Source organism: Anticarsia gemmatalis, chromosome 11 (genome assembly GCF_050436995.1).
Source record: "Anticarsia gemmatalis isolate Benzon Research Colony breed Stoneville strain chromosome 11, ilAntGemm2 primary, whole genome shotgun sequence".
Lineage (NCBI taxonomy): Eukaryota > Metazoa > Arthropoda > Insecta > Lepidoptera > Erebidae > Anticarsia > Anticarsia gemmatalis.
In genome coordinates, this window is record NC_134755.1 from 8,090,189 (window position 1) to 8,103,888 (window position 13,700).

General features: G+C 32.4%; 1 protein-coding gene across 2 annotated transcripts in view; it reads left to right on the plus strand.

The window, feature by feature from the left end:
- LOC142976607 (uncharacterized) overlaps positions 1 to 13,700 on the plus strand; it is a 94,262-nt gene that overhangs the window by 19,812 nt on the left and 60,750 nt on the right. The window contains exon 1 of one of the 2 annotated variants that reach the window (XR_012959661.1): positions 2,025 to 2,285. The exons of the other annotated variant lie outside the window; for it this stretch is intronic. The gene's annotated coding sequence lies outside the window, so the exon portion shown is untranslated. Of the gene's footprint in view, positions 1 to 2,024; positions 2,286 to 13,700 lie in introns of those variants that run through there. 2 annotated transcript variants of the gene reach the window in all.

Genomic DNA, 13,700 nt, shown 5'->3' on the forward strand with positions numbered 1-13,700 from the left:
GTTGGAGAAATGAAAATGGGACGCGTTTTCTTTGGATATTTTTAATGCACTGTGAGCCTAATTTTCGTTTTCTTGTAAACTTTAATTATTTAAGTCCATGAAAAAACATGCTTCTTTTCAATTTCTATTTCGTTTTTCCTTTTTCTGCCTGCAAGATTTTCCTTGTTGTTGACAATAGAGGGCGTAGCCTAGGGAATAAAGTTTGAATTGCAGCCCTACGTGTGGTATGTGTGTGTACTTTACACGCAAATTGTTATCTTTCATCTTCATTTGGCCAAGGTCAGGAAATATATGAACAAATGCGGAATAAAGTCTGCTTTTGTATGAAAATTCTTTGAGTATATTGTGTCAGGTTTACGGTACGTTTCAGTGTATATTTCCTTTGTTAAAATATAGGTAGGAGAAATATGTACAGAAATAGTTATGTAAAGGTTATATTTTTGTAGGTACCTAATACTTATAAAACTTTTTGTTTATAGTCAGACAATAAAGCAATATTTTTGAATTGAGGTTGCACAATTTGTCGTCTCCTGAAGTAACTCTACATTACCAAAGATTTACTTATAGAAAACTCCAATAGATATTGTAAATTCTAACAAGATTTTTCAACATATTTATCTCTTACAAACCAATTTATAGAAAACATCATCTAAAATTGAAAGAGCAAGTTTTTACCGTAGTTTTAATCTACACACGCAACGTACCTAGCACAATAACAATTTCAGAGCGCAAATCCGCGATAACAAAGTAGAGCAAGCTCTCAGTTCACGATAAGGGAGCCGACTTTCTACGCATATTAAACTTGATAAACAGTATCGATAAAGGCCACCCATTGTTGTACAGAATTGCTAATCAAAAGATCTCGATTGAAAAATCATTCGAGAACGCTATCAAGATAAGATTGAAATTGAAAATTAGACAGTCGTAATGGAATCTTGTGCTTATTAGAAATATGGAAACATGCTTATGTAATGTTAAAAAAACCTTTAGAGGTAAAGATGTATGGAGATACTTCTTAATCAATTAATTATGCAGAACGAATGAGACTGGATCCCACGACACAGGGCATCCTAGTTTGGGGTCCAGAGCCTTATTGAAATATTTGTAATTTTCTAAACAATAAAGACATTTTTATTTTTTATTATTACAATTATGACTAGTAGTCTTCAATTCTAATATTTCTAATTATATCTATGTTTTGTAGATATAATATTTAAGACAACATTTTTCGGTTGCAAGATACCTACCGTTTCATTGAAAGCAAGTCATTCTTATTGGGTGTCAATGAAGCTTCGGCGTTTCTGATTTATTCTATTAAAATATCGTCTAATATAAATATGTGATAAGAATAATATTGTCTTATAAGTATTTGTAGTTTGCGTCAGTTAGTTGTTTTATTTCAACCTATGGATATTTATTTTAGCATATTTATAACATTTATTTATATTTCTACTGTTTTTTTTTTATTTATAGTCGAAGGTCATTCAATATGACACTAATCATAATCGGCATTATCTCTAAGGCAGGTTTGGCACAATTCTGCATAATTTTCACATTTATATGCTAGATTTGATTTTATTTTTTGTCAATTTGTTTAGAAATGTTCGTGGAATTTATATGAATGAAAACAGGGATTCAATCTTAGTGAATATGTAGTCGTTAGAATTGATTTTTAAAATAACCTGTCATGAATAAATAAAATTAATTTGTCTTTAGTGGATTTTTTTTAGTCAATACCTATTGTATATAACATTACGGTTGATTTGTTGTAGTTGATTTACAAATAACTTATTTTTTTATACGGGTAGGTACCCACATGAAGGTACGATCGCCGAGTAAGAATTATAACAGGCAAGTGTTTCAGTGAGTCGCTCTCGTTACCTAGTGAACGAAGTGCAAATCTGTTCAACACATCGCCATTAAAATCTGCCTATAAAACCTATTATGACTCCTTTTATCGGTAATGCTTCAATAAAAGTCGCAAGTGTAACCGACCCGTATAAATTGGCAAACTAAACAATGGCCAATGCAGTTTCGCTCCACATTTCTACGCGGTTGGTTTTTTTGCTTTGTGAAAAAAATATACCCGCAATTTATCACAGTTATGAGTAAACCACGCGTTGGCCAGCACGTCTTTACGGTTTTAATTAAACATCTACAGTGCCCCGTGTTCCTAAATTTGTTCCCACTACCCACTCGCATGCACGTGCCTTGGCCCCAATATTGTCCAGACGTGTTTACTGAAACGTGTGAAAAACACGCCGAGACCGACAGCAATATTTTCGGTGAGTACTCAAATGTATACCAGGTTTTATAATAACACGCGTGGGTGCTTACGTTACTCCCAATGCCATCTATCTAGCCAATAGATAACAACTATGGGACACGACCGACAATGGTACAACCTTTTTGTACATGGGACGTAACACAGGCACATAAAAAGTTCAACACACGCACAAAAGTAAACTCGTTCGGTGCGTAAGTGTGCGTAGAAGCTTTCACGCACACTAACGGCCCTATAAGTCGTAAAAACAGCAATTGAAAAGCTTCAGCCGTTCGCCGCACGGTGGCGCTGATCCGATGGTTCGTATCTCGACCGAGTGGCGCCAACTTTACGCATTCGGCGCTGCTGTGCCGTCCCAAAGTTTTAAATTAGTTTTCTTATTAGACGGGATCCTTTTGTTGGCTTGCACTTATTAGAGTTAGTCACGGAGTAAATAGATGGGAACGGAGACGTGCAATATAGATAAAATTCTCTTTGTGTTTTGTTCAAATGTTGCTTAGAACTTAGAACAGAATACAGGTTAATACCTACTGTAGAATATTACTAAAACGGTAAATGAAATTTTATCATAATTAAAACTGCGATATAATGGCGCGAAATTTCTCATCGTCTATCAGTTAGAGATCACATTATTTTTAATAGTCCTATTAGACCCAAATGAGACTTATAACCGTTCTTATTGGAAGGCTGAAATATATATCTTCACTAGTAGGTCGAGTGGTTGCAAATAGTAATTTTTTTTTTATTTTAAAACTAGTATTAATCGCTATAAATGATAATAATATAATAAGTTGAGATCTCAATCACCTTGATCTCGAGTAGAGTGGAAAAAATACATATAGATTAGAGTATTGAAAGTAGCTATTAGCCGAAATTTTAGCAGAATCGTGTCGTAAATCTTTGTAGTAATTTTAGTTTTTTTACAATATTATAGAAACCGTGCGTTTGGTCCGAGTTATCAGCAAAACGTGAAGTTAGACAATTGGCATAACTAATGTCATAATGCGTAACGTAGATATGTTGGAACAAAAACTATGTATGTACCGAGTTATGGCCGAGAGAACAATACCTATACTTTGTTTAAAATAAGAATATTCTTGTGCAATATTTCTTTACAGCACGTTGTTTTTTCAAACGGTGAGTCGATCATAAATTTTAAATATTTCAACAATTTGTATTCGGTAGCGATAACAGTTTAAAAATAAAACTGAATGTATTCGGCACGTTTAGAATATTTATAAAAATAACTCAGCGATATTATAAATTACGTCAAAAGTTACGTAGAGAGTAAGTCTTAAAGAATTTTATAATTGTAGCGAAGTGTTCTCTCAAAGTTAAATAACTAACCTTTTTTACATCTCTTAGAGAAAATCTAGACGTGAAAATTTAGTCTCGTTTAAAGTTTTGGTCGACGTCAACTTTGGCCGGAGTGAAGCGTCGGAGTGAGTCCTCCCACACCCCTCATCTAACTTGTTCCATTACTGGGGCTGTTCCATTCGTTCCAATTTGAAATTTGAAGCTGATGGCACATCTATGGCACCGCAGCTTCGGCAGGCTTCGCGAGAGATTGGGCACTGAGAATATAAAATAGATCGTGCCGTATTGGATATGAACGGGTTTCGTCCAAGCGTGGTATAAAGTTAGATAACCTCTCAAGCTAGATCTAGTATTTTGTTTATTGATTTATTTACTTATTGATTCACTCTCATGCTGATTGCCTTTTGATTTATATTTGAATATGTTTGACATTCATTTTCAGATTAAATTAAAAAACAAATTAACTTAACTTATATTATATAAACTAAAAAAAAAAAAAAATATACTTATAACTCAAATTGTCATAATTAAGTAAAGATTTTTGCTTATTGAATTTATTTGACGTAAAATTGAAAGTTGGAAAGAATACAAAAATACCTGCTATTATGAAATAAGAATAGGCTGATGTGAATTAAATTTGAATAATTAGAGTAGTTGATCATTAATAGACGTTTAGTTTGTCATCTTTAAAAAAATCGCTGTGCTAAATATGGTAGGCAGGCATTTGCTTCGAATAGGTACCTATTGCATAGGATGCTAAGCACTTTTGAATAAATCTTTTTAAGTAGAACAGGTATACCTACAATGTATTTATTTTCGAATATTATTATATTTTAAGAAGTTAATCCTATCCTGACCTTTTGAAAACAGCAGCACAGAAATTATTTTTCTCATAAATTATGCTTAATTTGACAGTCGTTTTAAATAAGAAAATACACACTACAAGTTGACACATTAATCAACTTCTTTTGTACAGTTTTCATATCAAAATTGACAAAACTGCTTTGCTCTCTCATATCAATTTCATGCTCTATGTGATGTAACTACCGCCATCTAGTAGGAGAAAAGCGAACTACTCAACCTTTGCCCTACAGAAAATAATTATTATGAATATTATGTAAAAAGGTATGTAATATTACTTTTTGTTTTAAGCTATTTGTGTTTTAGTACATTAAAATGTATGTACTTTTCAAAATTAGATAGTTTGTTTAATTGTCTATAAAAGTATGTATCTGAAGTAATAAAAAGTATATTTGCATAATTGAAGTTTATTAACGTGATGTCTCTATTTGTTGTGATTTTATTTTATGTTAAACGGTTAATTAATTGCTCGTTTGTAATTTACGATCTTCTACTAATCATTATAGGTACAAACGATTATAACTGAATGTTTCTTGAATAATTCGGTAATTACGCCTATAAATGTAGCTTTTCTCGACTTAACATATTTTTGTACCTAAGTATTTTATTTCTAAAACTATTTTTTATTTTTAAGAGAATTGATGGGATATATACATATATTGGATTGTAGGGAAATACTTGTAGTTGCGCATTTTATGAAAAATATCGGTAAGGTTGTATGTATATACTTATATTTTAGTATTTATCATTAAAGACTCGCTATATAATATTTACTACAATGAAAAATCAATTAATTGTTTCTTGGGTTAGTTTTTTAAATTAAAACATAACTTAAGTATGAACGCCATTAAATTCTACCCCCGGAGTTCGGGGTTATGCCGATAGGTGGCTGTAACACCCTTAAAGTCGTTAGCACCACAGTTGTAGGGAATATGTAATGTTTATAATTTTTCAACAATATATGAGGTAAATATATATAGATATAGTGCATCATAATCGACCCTATCACCAATGTAAATATTGGTGGTGAATTCCAAATATGATCAAAGAAACAATTGCAATCGTAAAACGTATTTTGAATAACAAAAGTATCTTTCAAGTTCATAGGTTGTATGAATCGTTTTTTCTGTTTCATTTTCTACTTCTAAGAAGTAAACATCAATTAGAGTGCATTGACCTCCCCTGTAGAGGATTTGGGATAATCACTGAGCTTGACAAGATTGAAGGTTAATTAAACGGAGGATAAAAATATTGCTTTTTGTAAAAAAATCTTCTACCTAAAATATATGTAGAAAATGTGTAAGCTTAGATGTCTATAGGTATGACTGTTGCTTTTTCACTTTTACCTTAATTAAAGAACTATATCTAAGCATATTTATGACTTTGATAAAAGTATTAGTTGGCTAACAAACCATAATAACCACCTGCTAGTTCCTTTGGATTAGTATTAGACAAATTAACAATTGAAATGTTGATTGATTTTCCTAATCGCGGTCAGTATATATATCAGGCTACTTGTATATAAGTCCTTAAACCGGCATCATGTCTAATATAGCTTGAAGCTTGAAAAAGAGAGACAAAACAAGAAGGTAAAGAGATGCATAAAATTTTAGTAAAACATTTGTTTTCTAACATATTTTACTAAATAATTTCTCTCTAGCTTAATTTTACTTGTATTCGCAATTTTATTTTCAGCGAGAATGTTTGAAGAATTTTCGTTAGAGGTTGCACAACAACATTTGCTTAATTAGCTAGTTTTATGAGAGTTACTTAAATACAAGTGAGGATACCTACAGAATATATAAAGGTAGAAACATCTTTAATAAAAGTTACTAGGGAACTCTAGCTATAGTTATTTTTGTATGAAGAAAGTACGTCCCAGGATGCCAACATCCAAAGTCAAATTTAATTTAAAACTGATTTAAGGAGAGCAACCATTTAAACAGCGGGTTCTATCTCCCCTAATTGCTTTAATCAACACAGGCTACATTCATCACAAGAAAGAGCCTATAGGTAACTATACCTTCGTGCTACGTGTCTACTTGTATACGTATAGGTTTTCGACGGGGCTTTCCTCTTGCCGAATACTTACTTACCCATCTACTTTCATCAACTTATCGTAGGTACGGAGGTTAAACGAAAGCTTTCCTTTACGGGGTCTATACGTGTACAAGTATACGTGTGTTTTCTATTAGTTCCGACATCTTTGTTTGTGTATTCGCGAGAGAGGCGAACTTAAAAATAATTCCTTACAGTTTCCGAGCACGTCCGTCCGTTATTTTAGTCTGGCCAATTCCACAGTACGGGCTCCACACGACGACTGAAATCTGAAATCATTCACCCCCACATGCACAGAGAAAATAAAACTCCATATTCGTTGAGAAACTTTTATTTAGAAAAGTTTAAACAATTTACTTAGTGTTCTGGATCGTTGGGTTTGTTCGTCCAAATAGCGAAACGAAAAGTTAAATCTTATTTTCTTGTCTAGTTTTAGATAGCATCACTACTTTGCTTCTGGTTTTGACCAACATTTCAGTCGAGCTTTCACCAAAACTAACCAAAATATTCGGATTCCGTACGCAGCTATAAATAGGCTCTGTATATTTTTCTAATAAAAATAGGGGAAACTAGGGCAGAACTTCCCTTCCGATAACATGATCAAACTTTCCCATATCGAGTGTAGCACGTTTTTGTCGCAATACGTCACGGATCAACTTTGTTCCGACAAATATCGACGCTGAGTTGTAAACACAACATGCCGTGCATATATACATATGTATACGTAGATGATGTTGTGTATACCAATACGTTGAACGTATAGGCATACGCGCATCGAGAGCGTAATATTGGCCAATATGCGAATGGTAGACGTCGACAGGCGCCCAATTTGTACAGAAACAACGACGAGCAATTCCCCACCATGTTTTCGCTGTTTGTATTATTTTTGTACATCTTTTTGCGTCAACATCAGATGAAAAATATGTAATCTGGCTTCGGAACAATTTTGATTACGTATTGTGTCACATATTTGTGTTGTGTAGATATTCGCGGCGCGGAATTGGATTGCTTGTAGGCTTTTTCTTTTCACAAAATTCTTTCGCTCGGAGCCAATCTCGTTTGAATACGCCCGCACGTCTATAGGGCTCTCGGCTTGATATATGAAATATTTTAAGAGTATTTCGTGCTGGTAGCGTCTATTTAGACTCAAGTACAAAACAGAATCGTAACATTGTTCAAGATTTTACGCAAAAATACCTACCACACATAATTTCTTTTATATTTTTATTCTGTAAAGACCTACACTAAAATGTTGAAGTAAAGAATAAATAATGATAGAATATATTAGAAGAAAAACCCGAAATCAATTTACTTGACGTAAACAAATCATCGTGTGTGGCCAAAGCGTCCCCGAGATGTAAGATATAGAGCTATACTCGTGACGACGACCGTCCCACGATAACTGTACAAAGGAGCGTTGCCAAAACTCCCCGATGTCCCCAAATACCAACATCACTAAGTGACTGTATCAATAAATTTCTTAATTTAATTAAACTTATTTCTCCCCGTCTGAAAGTCGTATCTATAAACAAGATTTGGTCGCGACTATCGCAACTTCGTCTTCAACTCATATTGAATTATGTTCTGGCGTGTTCTCTACATTCAGCTGATTGTATCACAAATTTTATTACAACAAATTATCGTAGTCGTATGCGACATTGTAGTAAACGTCATACTTTAATACATTAAATTAGGAAAGTACAAATTATTAAGATTAAAACAAGAAACTTGAAACGTTTTATCTCGAGCTAAAACTTGGAGTAAATTAAAATTCATGAATTCATACATTTGTATCTAAGTCGACGTTCTGTGTAATTAACTAACTTAATAAACCTCGAAAGTCTTGCTTCTACAAGTTTAGTGGTGGAATCTTTGAGGTATATCTGTTAAGATCTCACACTATTGAGCCCCTCCGAACACATAAATCAAACCTATAGCAGGAAATGTACCTATTGTTGTAATTATATTTAGACTTGAACATGATTTATAATCGTAGACGTTTTAAATTAGTTTTCATTGCATCAGAGTAGTGTTTCTCACAAACTAGGCCTGGGACACAATACAGTAATTAAAAGCAGCTAACGACTCCAATACTAATAACTATCATGTACTAAAAAACATCTTATAATAAAGAAAATATATAGTTTCCTCGTGTGTATTTCGTGCTTTATATAGCAAGGCATCTTGAATATATTAAGCGAATATTTCAATAAGAGCGAGTCACGAGACTCAAGACAATAGCTAGGTACAAAAGCCTAGCCATATTTCAATCCGTTTCATACACGTTTCTCGACGGTACTATGGACATAAAATGTAATCATGCTGTCTCGATGTTTACTAAATTGTCATAACTCTTACTACAGGTTTTAGAAATAGGAATAAATCTGCAACTTAACAATAAAAGTTTGGTATATAAAAGTTTTTAAACTATTTTTCTATTAATTAATTTGATTAACAACTATATCTTGCTATTGTTGATATGTTGTTACATATGTCATAGATAATTCTGATACATTGTTTGCCATTTCCATTGTAACAAGTAAGCAAGATAAAGACAGAAAACTTTTCTCCTTCAGCGAATATAATATTTGTGGGAAGTATGATAAGTTAATTTGCAGAGATGTAGGGACGAGGAAAGGGAAATGCTCAATCGGAAGGCAAACTTGGACCCTTGATTAAACTAAAATCTACCGAGATATTGAATAAATCTTTCCTTTTATAAAAAGCTTTTTTCATAATCTTTTGCCTTTGAAGATATTATGCGAAGATGACATAATTATTTATACTACTATAATGTGGAGCTAAAATTTTTGATTTTACGACTGCCATGAATATGTAAACATTATGATTTGAGACATTTATTTGTCTGTTTAAGACAGGTGCTAAATTTAATGGATATCGAAAGTGACATTGAGGTTTTTAATACTCTTATTTAGGACATCACGTTTATTTTTTTGTAAACGGTAACTAAGCAGAGGCGTTTATTATTTATTACATTGGTCCAATTAAATATTAAAAATAATTATAAGATTTTTGGTCGTTCTGTGATTTTTTCGCGTACTATTTTATAGAAAATATCATATTGGTACTTATTTATTGATAGGAATACTTCCCTGAGTAGGTGTATTACACAATGCTAGAAGGATGTTTGTGTCAGTCTAATCCCGTATAAGCTACGTTGTTCGTGATGGTGAAGCAAACAAACAGGAGGAAAACGGTTCCATGACCTTTTTGGAGGCAAACTATATTCGTGTGGAAAATATCTCAATATATAGAACGTATTTTTTTGGGGTTTCTTGAGTACACTAGGTTATGTTGTAAAAGTTCCAAAAGGCATCTTTATTTATAAAGACGAACTGTATCTTTTTGGCTTACTTATGAAAGAAATTTTTTGTTTTAAAAGACATAAATGAGTTCACAAAAAATATTGTTACTTAATATACTAATTTTCATGATCAGAAACAGGATATTTAGTCTATACTATCTTATCTATTAAGCTCCAATTTATTAAGCTCCTAAATATTTTTTATCGTCTTTTAGGTTTTTAGGTTTAGTTCTGTGGTCAATTAAATTAATTTTGTAGTCATACTTACGTATACAACATAATATAATTATCTATCATCACACCAACCTTAAGCAAACTGACATAAAATAACTTAAGTTTAGTATTATAAATCATCATACCAAATCAAAACCTTTTCAAACCGAAGTCTCACAGTAAAAGAGTAATGTCCACATAATCGGTTACATTAAACTTGCTAAGGTAATGCAAGGCGCCACAGTGCTAACTTATTAGTGATTCAACTGTACACGTCCATGTTATCCATTCATGGCTTTTGTGAGGCCGCGCGTCCGTAGGCCCGATCCTGTCACTTTTTTAGGGTTAAGTTTCAAAACTAGTTGATAGAAAATTTTGCTCATTAATTTTCGCCTTTTTAAAGTCATTTAAATGTATTTTTTTGTAACTTATTCGGTAAAATAATTTGTAGTACTTCTTCTTCTTAGCGTGTCGATGGCAAACAAATTATGATATATTATTAAAACTAAAAATAGTGTGTGACACTTTTTGTCTTGCTATATACTGCCAGCCCAGTAGTACTAGTACTTATAAAGCTCCTTTGCGTGAAATTAAAATTTCAAAAAAAATTCTATCTTAAGTAGAATGTGGTAGGTATATATTTTTAGCTTTGCTGCTAGAAATCGGCTATGAAATAAAGTGAATGATGCATTAATAAGTCACCTGACTTATGGACATAATATGCCTAATTTATATAGTTAATGGTAAATACCTACTTACCACTAATTATATAAAGTATATCAAATAAGTAGTTTGCCATCAAACGAACAGTACAATTTTGTGGGAGTAATTTTAATATTTAAATGCGGAACCCACTTCTTCCTGCAATCAGCACCTACTCATGCTTAGTTTGGCCGTGTCTAGACCGTTGGGATACGCTTAGAATATGTATAAGCCTTTTTTAACTCTTTACATTATCTCATTGCTTACACACTATCGCTAAGTTGCGTCATGCATTGCTATTGAAATACTATCTATACTAATATTATAAAGCTGAAGAGTTTGTTTGTTTGTTTGTTTGAACGCGCTAATCTCAGGAACTACTGGTCCGATTTGAAAAATTCTTTCAGTGTTAGATAGCCTATTTATCGAGGAAGGCTATAGACTATATATCACGCTTCGATCAATAGGAGCAGAGTACCAGTCAAAAATGTTACAAAAACGGGGAAAATTATGACCCATTCTCTCTTATGTGACGCAAGCGAAGTTGCGCGGGTCAGCTAGTTTTCTATACGATTCAAGATTCGCTGTAAACCGCTTACGTTAGCAAAATGTATATGCTTTACATAACCACTGAACAGTTGCAACAATGTTGCAGATCTTATCCGTTTACCAATATGTTTGATATTGAAGACCATTAGACTCCTTCAAATGTGATTACCGATTGACTTTATGTCGCAAATTTAATACTATTATCGTAAGTTGTAGGTTCGTTCACTGTACGACTCCAATGCATTAGCTATTAAGACTCCACCTGCAATTTATTTTTGTTCAAAAGAAACGAAAATTTAGAAAAACAAACAGTCTTATACAGATATAGTTATAAAACAAACTTTGCTGAGGCGAATTTCAAGTTTTCCGTCACAGTGCTTCATGCAAAATGTATTCGTGCTGTCTTCGTGAAATTTGTATAAGAAGGGGGATAGTTTCTCCGTAGTCGTGCCCTCTTTCGCTACGAGTTTGATATTTTTGTTATATTCGTATTTTCATATAGGTACGAGGAATTTTACTATTCGTTTTCCTAGGTTTGTACCTACAGGAATATTTGTCCCAAACAATTTTCTTTATTGAAGAATTTATTTAACAGTTTTTAATGCGGTGATATGCATTATTATGAATACGGGTTAAAGCCCATTGCGCTATATACTCTATTAAACTACTGAAAGCCATTTAAGTGCTGTAAAATGGAGATATGTTATGCCGAGTTGCCGAAATGAATGATAATACTAAAATAAGCATATCAAAATAAAAGATCTTTGTGACAGCTTCCGATTCAATCACCAAGGCACAATTTCTTTTGTTACATTTTTGATAAAACTACTAATTCCACGAACAAAATAATCCAAAATACTTTTCCATCATAACTACATCTATTTGAGTAACGATACCTATAAGGAAGTTGTATTTTAAAAAATATACACAGCATTTTGTCATTTAGGTGAGAATCGCGTGAGTTGGTACCATAGTAGGCGAATGGCAAAAAAAAACTGTGTGTCGTGTTTTGGCTGAAACAATATTTCATCTCGAGTTCATGGGACTGGAACACGCTATTTCGTGGTTATTTTTGACTTACCCTTCAAATCGCCTACCTGCATAATTTACTGAGTAGACTTGCTGCTTTCTTTATAATTCAGGTTACAATGATTGTTGTCGGTACGTTATAATGAGGTAGCTAGTTTGCTGAATTTCTTTATTTTGGGGTTGAATTCTTGAAAATGAAATTATTGTACGTTAAGTGTAGCGACAACAATTTACATGTATCGTATAATTTAAAATTGTTCATAGGTTTAGGGTTTATTTTCAGATTCTTTAAAACTATAATAAAAAAATGTTTAATGATATACTAAATTTATTAAAAAACCTTATCTTGCACTGCGAGTTCAGCTATTATTTAACCTACATACGAACAAAAAGATCCATAATAGAAAAACATTATTCTATTTCTTTAGTCAAATTATTTTGTAAGTTTATTTTGCATAAAAACAAGTTTCTACCTACAATTAAGACTGAATTGCATCCTTTTATCACGACATCTTGTAAACTTGTATATTTATATTCATTAAATATTAAATAGAAGATTATAATAAAGATATCACTCAAATAATGTTATCTTAATATCAAGTTATGTACAAAAATAATTAAGTACATAATGTATTATATTTAACTAGCTGACCCGCGCAACTTCGCTTGCGTCACATAAGAAAATCATAATTTTCCCCGTTTTTGTAACATTTTTCACTGGTACTCTGCTCCTATTAGTCGTAGCGTGATGATATATACCCTATAACCTTCCTCGATAAATGGGCTATCTAACACTGAAATAATTTTTCAAATCGGACCAGTAGTTCCCGAGATTAGCGCGTTCAAACAAACAAACAAACAAACAAACTCTTCAGCTTTATAATATTATAGTATATAGTATTATATAGTATATATATATATAGTATAATAGTATATAGTATATAGTATAGATTTCAGTTTTCAGCATATTCAGGGTTTAAAAGATAAATGTACAGTGATAAACCGAATGCACTACAATTGTACATTTCTGTTTTAAAAGCGAATTGTACACAATCACTACATATACGCTATTTATAGGGACGCTGCCCGTACCGTGCCGCAATACTAATATCGTGATATCTCCTAAACTATATGTCTAAATAACACACTGTAAACTGCAAAAATAATCTATATTAAATGCTCGTGATGATGAACTTACTTATTTTGATAAGGATATATGTATTATTGGTTATATCACCAGTTAAACATCACCCAACGAATTAAATGTTTTTTTAATACAGAAAAGTAGTTTTTGTGACTTAAATAAAAAAGCTGGATATATGTCATCGCGGACTTTTTTGTAGAACTAATAAAGACCAATGT